The sequence below is a fragment of the Macaca mulatta genome, chromosome 1 (assembly GCF_049350105.2).
Source record: "Macaca mulatta isolate MMU2019108-1 chromosome 1, T2T-MMU8v2.0, whole genome shotgun sequence".
NCBI classification, from domain to species: domain Eukaryota; kingdom Metazoa; phylum Chordata; class Mammalia; order Primates; family Cercopithecidae; genus Macaca; species Macaca mulatta.
This window is the reverse complement of record NC_133406.1, coordinates 80,736,021-80,748,225: the sequence shown is the minus strand read 5'-3', so window position 1 is coordinate 80,748,225 and position 12,205 is coordinate 80,736,021. Positions and strand designations below refer to the sequence as shown.

Sequence of the window (12,205 nt, the reverse complement as noted above, 5' to 3'; positions counted from 1 at the left end):
CCCCAAACACAGCCCCTAAGTATACCCCTGCCAAACATCTGTGGAGAAGCATTTTGGAGGCCATAGACAGCTATGGGAAACCTTTTTTCCTTAGTTTAGGAAGAAACTCTCCTAGACACCCCAGAGACCCTTTCAGGGGATGTAAAGGTAAAAAAAAATTTCATAACAATATAAAGTCACTATGTGCCTTTTTTCACTCTCATTCTCTCACAAGCATTCACTGGGATTTTCCAGAGGCTACATTATGTATGATACTACAACAGATTGAATGTAAAAGCAAATAAGAAAATCCACCTGTCTTCTATTAAGTCAGACATTAAAGAGATTTGCAAACAATGTAAAACAATACACTATTCTAAACTTTTTTATTTTGGAAAACAGTAATTTTTCATCAAATGTTATTTACATTAATGTGCAACAGGTTTATTGTATTTTTAAGAATTGATGAATATGCTTTTTTAAAATTCTGTTTTGGCCAGGTGCAATGGCACACACTGTAATTCTAGCACTTTGGAAGGCTGAGGCAGGCAGACTGCTTAAGCTCAGGAGTTTGAGACCAGCATGGGCAACATGGCAAAACCCCATCTCTACCAAAAATTCAAAAAATTAGCCCGGCGTGGTGGCAAGTGCCTGTAGTCTCAATTACTTGGGAGGCTGAGGTAGGAGGATCACTTGAGCCCGGGAGGCGGAGGGTGCAGTGAGCTCTCATTGTGCCACTACACTCCAGCCTGGGTGACAGAGCGAAACCCTGCCTCAAAAAAAAAAAAAAAAAAAGAAAAAATTATATTTTAATTTCTACTATTATATATATATATTATATATATGTCATATATATATATATATATGACTCACAAACAAAAGCTCTTTGAGGCCCTCAATCAACTTTAAGAGTATGTGTAAACAGTTCTTTCTAGAGACAAAAATGTTTGAGAACCACTGGCTTAGGAAGTCTGAAATTACTATAAGACTGAAAGGACAATACTAGGAAAGCCACATAGATGTGGCATAGATCAGACTCCTAGATGTGGGCCTAGAGTGACACCTAAGCAGCCCACATTTCCACAGTGCCTGGGTGAGTTAATCACTTATACTTAGAGCAACGTCACTATAATAATTTTTTAAAATATATTTTAAAGACCAGACCTTTCATTAATTGGGACTAGATCAATTTACCTAATGTAACACACTAATTAATCACTTAAAACTTGAGCTCCCTTACATTCTGTTGTTGAGGGGAAGTGGGGATCTTTTGTTGCCATAGACACTAATCCCAAATGAAGGGCCTCCAATTCGAGCTAGATCACAAAGCTTCTAAATATCAGATATCCTGGAAAATGCCCTGAAAAACATATTTTTACTTAATCCAGGTGCAAAACTATCAACATCTGCCCTCAACACTTTTTCCGAAAGAAAATCATCATTTCTATGCTACATAGTAGTAGAATCTAAACTTTTGTTTTCTTCCCTTCATGAGCAAAGTATTCATGAGCACACACCCCCAATATAGGTTATACAAAGTATTTCAGTATCAAGAAATTACGTAAATTCAAATATGCCCACAAATTAGAAACTTTAAAAGGCTAGATGGGTGAAGCAAAAAATATTTTAAAATACTCTATTAAAGTTTCCAAAACTTTCAATAAAACATGATGTTAATTAATTGTATATTAACATAGTGAGAGCAATGTTATTACATGTTTTCCTTTTCTTGTCTTTGTTTTTTGAGACAGGGTCTTACTCTTGTCCAGGCTGGAGTGCAGTGGTGCGATCAGAGCTCACTGCAGCCACGACCTTCCCGGCTCACGTGATCTTCCCATCTCAGCCCCACAAGGAGCAGGGACTACACAGGCACAGGCCAACAAACCCAGCTAATTTTTGTATTTTCTGTAAAGATGAGTTTTTGCCATATTGCCTATGCTGATCTCAAACTCCTTGGCTCAAGTGATCCTCCCACCTCAGCCTCCCCAACTGCTGGGATTACAGGCATGAGCCACTGCTCTTGGTCTTCTTTTTAAATCTTGATTTAACCCTTAATGATGACATCGTTTGCAAGTTCGACTCTAATTTCAGTTAATTTAGGTACTTAGTTTTAGTGGTTGTCACGGTGGAAAAAAAAAATATCTCACAAATAACATATAGGTCCAAAACAGAAGCAGCACATCTTTAGCTGCATTGCTAAGTCATGAGGTTTGTCTTCACGTACTAAGTGTTCATTTAAAATGTTTCATCTGCTATTAGTGGTGACTTCAATAGTACTTCAAGGTACAATATGCACATTGAGTGAAATTAATCATTAATAATGAGCACATATTTCATAACCGGTAGAACTGGGATTGAAAGGCAGAAAGTATGATTTCAAAGTCAGTGCAATAAAGACCCTGACTACTTAAAGTGTGGTCCACAACCACTGTGCCTGCTGGGAGTGTTATGAATGCAGATTCTCAGTTCCCTTTCCAGGATCTACTGACCCCAAATCCGCTTTTTCATAAAATTCCCAGATGATTCACATGCACATTAAAATTGAAAAGCACCATTCTAGGACATTTATATACAGGCTTCCCTCTGTATCTGTGGGTTCCAAAGCCATGTATTCAACCAACTCAGATCAAAAATAATTGAAAAAAAATTTCGTCTGTACTGAATGTGTACAAACTTTTTTCTTGTCATTATTCCCCAAACAAGACAGTATAACAACTATTTACATAGCACTTATATTACACTGGGTATTAAAAGTAATCAAGAGATTATTTAAAGTATATAGAAGGATATGTATAGGTTATATACAAATACTATGCCTTACCAGGGCCTTGAGCATCTGCAGACTTTAATATCCCAGAGAGGTCCTGAAACCAATCCCACACAGATAGTTAGGGATGACTGTATATATTGGATATATGAATCACCTGAGTGTCTGGTACGTAAGAATACTAAACGCATGTTTACAGGCATACACTAGAAAATTCAATTTCAAATGGTCTGAGATCTAGACACTTCTAAAAGCCAAAAATGACTTATATTTGAGAGAATCAGAGACATACATTTCTTTCCCTAGATTTTTATCATAATAGTTCACTACAGAGATACAGTCTGTACTGGTTAAGCTTTCTACAGAAAAGCTTTAAAAAATTATCATTTATTATAATGTTAGCCTCTTATGTTGCATTTCAATGTAAGAAACGGTCACTGTATTTTCTACAAAACTGCTAGATGCCCCCCAAAATGTGAACTATTTAAAGGCATGAACTATGTCTTAGTTATTTTGAATCATTAGGAAACAGTACAGTGCCTCAGTACATAGTAGCAATGCAATTAATATTTGCTAAACTAGTATATGAAAGAATACAGCTATCACTTTGGCTTTCGCTTTGTGCAGGCATTGTGATAGACATTTCATATATATTTTTTCTCGCCCCCACAACAATCCCTAGAGGTAGGAATCAGAAGCTCAGAGAGGGAAAGTAGCTTACCCAACATTATATACCTGATAAGAGGCTGAATTTAAATTCAGGGCTGAATGACTCCAAAGCCCATGGGTAGTTCTCAGTGTTCTGAAAACAGGTGAAATGTCAGAATCATCTGGAAAGCTTTTAAAAAAGAGCTTTCCACTTTTCTGAATACAATTTTTTTTTGTACTGCTCTGACTCTTAACACTGTGATGTTTCACATACTCACAAAATAAACAAAGAAGTAAAACCAGGATGAACCCAAAGCTGAATACAAACAATAACAAATGATCCCAACTGTATTAAAAGTGAATAACCCAGCCATACTGAAGAGGTGGATAAGGAAATAATTAACCCTAATTAACTTTAGATAACAGTGTTTGACGATACTATAACATGAAAGAAAGAAAAACCTGTACACAAGTATTATCTTCTAGTTAGTAAACTTATTTCTCACAGGGATACAGGCTAGCAATTTTGAAATTGTATGTATACACATACACACAAAACAAATATATATATATATATGCATATATACATATGGACATGTTAGCACATATACATGTATTTCCTTTCTCTGCCCTCTCAAAGGACCTAGAAGCAATGACACCAAGGAGCAGGAAGCACATCTAGCACTCAGACTTGGTTTCTAAATACCATTCTTCAATAAAAGAAATCAGGAGCCCGGGCAACATATCAAGACCCTGCCTCTACCAAAAATTAGGAAATTAGCTAAGTATTGTGGTATGCAGCTGTAGTGCATACCACAACACTTGGGGAGGCTGAGGCAGGGGGATCACTTGAGCCCAGGAGCTGGAGGCTGCAATGAGCTGTGATTGCAACACTACACCCTAGCCTGGGTGACAGAGCGAGATCTTGTCTCAAAAAAAAAGAAAAAGAAAAAAAGAAAACAAATCAGGGCTCCTTGGAGCTCTAGGGTGGGTGCAGGGAAAATATAAGATGAGCCTGGAATATCTTGTGGCACTTCAAAGTACGGAAGTGCTCAAAAACATGTGGAACGGACACAAAAGCCAATTCAAAGGAACTTCCAATGGACAAAGATGGAACAATTTAAGCAAAAATATAAATTAATAATCGTATTGGATTATAACCCATGGAATGAAATAAATATTCATGAGGCCATACTTACATAAATAAATGAGGAAGAAGAAATGGTTCTTCCTTACAGTAGCTTTCCAATTACTGAATGTAGAAGAAATGTAGAAATTTAAAAGTCATCATTAGACAGGCCGGGCGCGGTGGCTCACACCTGTAATCCTAGCATTTTGGGAGGCCGAGGCGGGCGGATCACGAGGTCAGGATATCGAGACCATCCTGGCTAACATAGTGAAATCCCGTCCCTACTAAAAGTACAAAAACAAAGTTGGCCGGGCGTGGTGGCGGGCGCCTGTAGTCCCAGCTACTCGGGAGGCTGAGGCAGGAGAATGGCGTGAACCCGGGAGGCGGAGCTTGCAGTGAGCCGAGATCGCACCACTGCACTCCAGCCTGGGCGACAGGGCGAGACTCCGTCTCACAAAAAAATAAAAAATAAATAAATAAAAAATAAAAAGCCGTCATTAGACAAATACCATAGTAATAATTGTAGGCAAGAACCATCAATGGATGCTAAAATCAGTGAGCAAAAGATACTCATTAATCATGAAGGGAAAAATAGTAACTTTACAGAGTAAAAACGGGGCAGACACCTTAACCAAGTGGCCAACGTTAACATCACCAAAAAGGCATATGGACACCATATACCCCCGATATGATGCATTAAGACTTATACAGCATCCCTTCTGTAGGATGCATAGCCGAAACTGCATAGCCTCCATCTAAAACATAAGCTATACCCAAGCTGAGGAACATTTTATAAAAGAAACCTAAAAAGTGCTCTTCAAAATTGCCAGGGTCATGAAAGATAAAGCCAGACTGGAGAACTATCACACACTAACAGATTGGAAGAGACTAAGGAGACACAACAATTTAGTACAGTGTGGGATCCAGGATTGGATCTGGACCAGAGAAAGGATATAAGTGAAAAAACAGGCAAAATTTAAATTAACAGAAGTATTATAATAATGCTAGTTTCCTTGTTTTAATAATTGTGCTCTATGGTTATATAAGATACTAACATGAAGAAAGCTGAGAACCCAGGAACTCTATGTACGTTTTCTGAAAGTTTAAAATTATTTCAAAATAAAAAGTTAAAAAAAAAAAAAAAAAAAAAGAGTTCCTGGGCCAGGTGAAGGGATAAGAATTTCAAGGCAGAGAGCCCAAGTGATTCAAATTCAGTCATCTGGCAGGAGTTTGGGAACCTTATTCAGCAGCAGTGGTTAAAGAGAATAACAGATCCAAACAGTAATTATCTACTGAGAGTCAATTATAGGACAGGCACTCTATTAGGCTACCGAGATGAATAAGAAAAGATGGGTCCTGGTCTTCAAAGAGCTGTCAGTCCAGTAGCTTTCCTTACAATCAGAGCCCCTCTCACCTTATAAAATGTAAATTGAATGCCTTCTATTTTCGCACAGGTAGGTGTATTTTGCATTTTGTCTACTTGTGAGCAAACACAGTATACTGTCAGTTTTCCTTGTTTTAAGTACAGAATTGTAACACTACACAGTGTACACCTCCAGAGTCTAGTATATATTTTAACAGACCTTTTTGCAAGCACACTTACCACCATGTGTATAATTAACAAACCTGTGTATGCTTATGCCTGTGCAACTCTTTCTTAAAATTCTTGAACAGCTTGTCTCTAAACAATGTATAATCTTTATTTGTTTATTAATTTATTATTATTTTGAGACAGAGTCTCACTCTTTCGCCAGGTTGGAGTGCAGTGGCACAATCTTGGCTTGCTGCAACCTCCGCCTTCCACGTACAAGCAATTCTTCTGCTTCAGCCTCCCAAGTAGCTGGGACTACAGGTGTGTGCCACCACGCCCAGCTAATTTTTGTATTTTTACTAGAAATGGGGTTTTACCATGTTGGAAAGGCTGGTCTTGAACTCCTGACCTTGTGATCAGCCCGCCTCGGCCTCCCAAAGTGCTGGAATTACAGGCGTGAGCCACCGTACCCAGCCATTTTTATTTTGAAAAAATGTGGAAATTTTAAAAAAAATGTTTCTTTTAAAACTTTGTATATATGTACATCATTGGTGGTGGTGGTGGTACTGTTACTTCTTCTAAATTTTTTTTTAGGATTAATTTTTATGCTTGGAATTACTGGGTTACTGGGTTTAACATGTTAAAATGTTAAACATGAACATTTTTATGATACTTAAATTGTATTACCAAATTGCCCTCTAAATCCTACACCCAGACTAACTGGGCCTTAACATATTTAAATACAAAAAATGTTAGTTAAAAACACATGAAATTATTTCCTACCTTATTTGAACTGGCATTTCTTTTATGACTAGTACTATCTCATAAGTTTCTTCACTATATGGAGATTATGTATATTCTAAAGGTTGATCTAATCATAATTTACATGTAACAGATCTCAAGATCCTCTCTGAAAAATTTCTTTTGCAAAAATTTCTTTTTTAGCTTCTCTAATACTTTTTAATATTTTTTCATTGTATATTAGTTTATAAGCATTTATACAAATACACTCTGCAGATATTTAATATAATCTTAATTGTCATCAACATTTATTTCCAGTAAGTTTAGCCTGTCACAGAAGATAAAGAATTTATATAACTCCATCATTAAATGCTTTCTTTGTTCTGTCAAATTCCATGTAAAACCAAGTCAGAAAAATGGGAAATGACCTAAAAGTAAAACATATAATAAAGGAAAATTTAAAACTGGAACAAAGGAAGCATACAGAGAATATTTTTCTCTATTCATTCGTAAAGTTACAAAGAGAAAAATGTCCCTTTAAATTAACTTGCAAATTTGCAATATTTCTAGACAAAAATACTTTTAAATCTAATGCAGAGAAGAGAAGAATTCACCAAACTTTAATTTCCTTCTCCTTCTGCCATTGTATTAGAGTTCCTCTAAATATTTGCCATTCCCAGATTACTAAAATAGAATGAGAAACTACTCCTTTGTAGTGCAGATGGCTGGAATAACCCTCTAGTAGTGAAGAAAAATTCTCACGCCTTCAAGAAGGAATTAAATTGAGAGGATGAATGATAAAAAATGAGAAAAAATCATTGAAAAATAAAATGATTGTTCTTTGTAGTGTACAATTATTTTATTCTTGATTATCTCACAACATGAATACACATGGTAAACAGTCCATAATGAAATAAATTAAGAAAACCTAAAACATCTCCAGGTCTATTTCATATTGAAATTAGGTAATTTCTTGTATGTTCATGGCGTATTGCTTTAAAGCTTTGTCAAAGTTCCAATTCTACAGAAAAGAAAATATCTGCTATTTTTCTAAATTTTAATTGTTAAAATACATACTCCTCTCCACCTCAGAATTTCCCTTTTGCTGGTCCAGTCTTGTTAACTGCCTTTTTAAATGTTTCGATTCAATGCAATGGTATTAAGTTATGTGTACATGTCAAATACACAAACGCACACAGACATACACATAAATATACATGAAGGTACTTAGCAACTGTTCTGGCCCATTCTTTTTAGTATAAGAATATCTTTATGTCCTTTCCAAATTTAGAATTAAAGATTGTCAAGGCAATATTTTTCCTTTAAACCAGAATTAAAGGCAAAAATGACCCGTAAAAACCTTCAAGCAACTGAAACAACTGAAAATATTATGTTGCTAATTTTACAATCTCAAACTCTACCTGATGCCAGTAGGCCCTTGCCAATGAATCCACTATAAAGCTGCAAGCATGGCTCTTATCTCACAATGTAAAGAGAACTGAAGGAAGAAAAAACAAGAACACCCCATCTGAACATCTTGTTATTAATACTTCCTTAAAATCCATTAATGTCAGCAACTAAAGCGCTACTTTATCAACAATTCTAGGCCAGCCACGGTGGTTCACGCCTGTAATCCCAGCAGTTTGGGAGACCGAAGCAGGTGGATCACCTGAGGTCAGGGTTTCGAGACCAGCCTGACCAACATGGAGAAACCTTGTCTCTACTAAAAATACAAAATTAGCCGGGCGTGGTGGCACATGCCTGTAATCCCAGTTACTCAGGAGGCTGAGGCAGGAGAATCGCTTGAACCTGGGAAGCAGAGGTTGCAGTCAGCCGAGATGGCGCCACTGCATTCCCGCCTGGGCAACAAGAGCGAAACTGTGTCTCAAAAAAAAAAGAAAAAGAAAAAGAAAAAAGAAAAAAAGAACTCTAAAAGATACTGACAAGTTCTGCTTTAGAGATATATACTAGGCCTATCAAAGTCAAGCAAGTTAAAATTAATTTTCCTATATATAACACTTTTCTAAAATTCTTCCAGACCTTTGTTTTTTGGAGACAAGGTCTTGTTCTCTTGCTCAGCCTGGAGTACAGTGGTGCAATCACAGCTCACTGCAGCCATGAACCCCTGAGCTCAGGTGATCCTCCTGCCTCAGCCACCAGAGTAGCTAGGACCAGAGGTTCACACCACCACACCCAGCTAATATTTATATTTTTTATAGAGACAAGGTTTTGTCATGTTGCCCAGACTGGTCTTGAACTCCTAGCCTCAAGTAATCCTCCTCCCTCAGCCTCCCAAGAATTACAGGCATGAGTCACCGTGTCTGTCCCAGACATTTTATTTTAAGATGACTAACCACCAAGTTACATGTAGTCTTCTCTCTCCACACAGGAAGTCAACACTTTCTACCAGAATCATCTTTATTCTTAGGTGATTCATTCAAAAAGGAAAATGTTGCCCACTCTTTGAAAGACCTAAATTTTTACCTATGATAAACAGCTTTCCGTGAATAGAAATCTGCAAAGGCCTGTGCAGGCTGTACTCCCTAGCATTGAAAGGTCATTATAGAAGGGATTTTATTTTATTTTTATTTCATTATTTTATTTTTTGAGAAATGGTCTCAATATGTCACCCAGGCTGGAGTTTAGCAGCATGATCATAGCTCTAGAAGTAATTTTACATAACATTCATATACTTTCTGATTACAAAAGTAGTACATGCAAACTGAAGAAAAATTAGACCACACAGAAAAGCATGAACAATGAAATAACAATCACCCATGATCTTAATGCCCAAAATACCCTCTTAACATCTTGATGTATATATTTCCAGACTTTTTTATATGCCCGTCTGTTTCTCTTTGTAAAATATAACTGAGGTTGTACATCCTGCTTTTTCTCCACTAATATCATAACAATCACTTTCTCAAGTTAATTTAATCTCCATAAGTGTAAATTGTAATGAGTACAGATATCTCATAATTTATTCAAACATTCTCCCCACGATTAAACATTTTGATTGCTTCTGATTTTTGTTATTATAAAAAGGTATTTCAGTCATGAATTATCATGAACGGTAATACCTTTGATGCAAGACTTTTTTTTTTGTGCATACTTGTTATTTCCTCAAAAGTCGTCAAAGTGGAGTTTTCATACATATTGTAAAGTTTTTTTCTTTAATATTATGCTCCTCTATATTCCACAGGCAATTTTCAACAATTTTTCAACAATATAGTGTTATTTTGTTAATCTTAACAACAGTATTGTGTTAATCTTAACAACAGTATAGTGTATTTTGTTAATCTTAACAACAGTATTTTATTTTAAACTTATATTTCTTTGATTACTAGAGAAATTAAATTCTTTTTAATGTAGTAATGTATGTCTTGTTGAGTGAATTGGCTTTTTGCCCATTAAGACTTTGGTCTTTTTCTTGTCAATCCGTGTTTTTAACAATTTATATTTACATATATTAACTTTATCTTTCTTAACCCAACTACAGTATTGCTAACTTGCCTTACATCTTTTTTATTTGTAAGTTTTGTCTTAAAAATGACAAAGATTAAAAGATATTCTTCATAACCTACAGAAATGTACACAATCACATTTTATTCAAATAGAAAATTCTACGATATATGAATATTCTTTATATAATTTCCAAAATATCTTTGCCATCCTTCATGACATCACATAACATCACATGAAGTTACTGAAAAAACGAACAGGACATATTTCATTCATTTCCTCATTACCACCTCCTTCCTTCACACCACAGTACTCCTCATTTTTAACAGCCAATGCTAAACATTCCCAAGAGTCATAAATAGGTATACCATGTTCTTTAGCTTTAAAGAACTCAATATATTTTGTGTGGCAAAGGAAATGGAAAAGTAAAAATATTTCACACAGAGCTAAGCCAGGTGTCTCATTGCCAGAGAATGGACTGTCACTTAAGATATTAAATAACCTTGTTTTTAAAACAAACGTTACACTAACAAGCACAATTTAAAAACTAATAGTCTTCAAAAGTCCTAAGAGGGCCAGTTTCAGTATGAGGTAAAACTGTTAAAGCCCCTAACGTATTATAGGACAGACTCTCTAACTGCTCAAAAGAAGAAACGAAGAACCAAAGAACCAAGCTGCCGAATAAAGAAACATTAATTAAAATGCTTCCTTTATTTATACCTCCAAAAGCAAGTATTTACACTTAATCTACTTACACATAAAATTGCTATTGCTAGAGAGCAGACCTCAGGTTTCCTGAAATTAATTTTTAAGATTACAGAATCTCCCTTAAAGATCTTTTTAAGAATTAAAAGGAATATTTGAAGGTGCTGCTCTCAAAAGTAAACTTGCAAAACCTAGAAACATGTCATATTTCTACAATACTTTAGGTTTGCAAAAATGCTTTATCCATAAAGTGTTGTAGTTGATTGTTATTGCCTATTTTTCACATAGGCACTTATACTGAGAATATTTTATGATTTACCTGAAAGCTAATCCCTGAGCAGACCTCCTCCCTGGAGATCTTACCATATACAGAACATGGGGCCTTGGAGATAGTAAACCCTCAACAAGTATTTAATTCATCAATATACAAAAAACACTTAAAACATTAACATATTAAGCACTTCAGTTGGGGGGTATACTGTTAAAAAAGGAATTTAACAGTGTTCTAAAAGATTCCATTATGTACAACCAATATTACTAAGTTCACCTTCGTTCACCATTTTAGGCTTTAACTTTGTGTATAACCATATAAACTTAGAATCTGTACTACAACAGGATCTCATATTTTTAAAAGAATCATTAGGGTGAACAGTTATTGGCAAAAAAGAATCAATGGGTGACCAGTACTCCAGTGGATATGGTTTCTGCGTCTTCACTCTCATCTTCTTTTGAAAAGCTATCAGTATTAGCTCTGATTGGTCTGCAGTAGTTCACCAGATCATTTTCAAGGACTCCATTGTTTAAAGCTGTTTTCAAACAGTCCTTGAGGCACTGCTTCTGTTCTCACTGATATTCGGGAACTTTAGCTTACTATAATAGTCAGTGGCTTCCAATGGTTCTTTCCATATACCCCAAATTACCCAATGGAGACTACAGAGTTCTGTAGGATCTGACTCGTACCACTTCTCCAGCCTTATCTGGCACCACCACTCTCCCACTGGAACTCTCTGCTCCATTTCAGTGGCCTCTCTTCAGCTTCTATTGGCTGTGCTCCTTTCTACATCTCAAGGCTGTTCCCTTGGGTTGGACCATCCTGCCCTCCCTTCTTCACCGTGTTCCTGCTCTTTTCCTTAAAAAACCAGTCTCAAGGCTTTTCTCAAGGAGCATTTCAAGACTTCCTAACCAACATGAACTTCCTTATTAGAGGGATTCACAGCACTTGTCCTTCAAGACACTGATAATA

General features: G+C 36.1%; 1 protein-coding gene across 46 annotated transcripts in view; it reads right to left on the bottom strand.

The window, feature by feature from the left end:
- DISP1 (dispatched RND transporter family member 1) overlaps positions 1 to 12,205 on the bottom strand; it is a 205,948-nt gene that overhangs the window by 125,161 nt on the left and 68,582 nt on the right. The window lies entirely within an intron of this gene.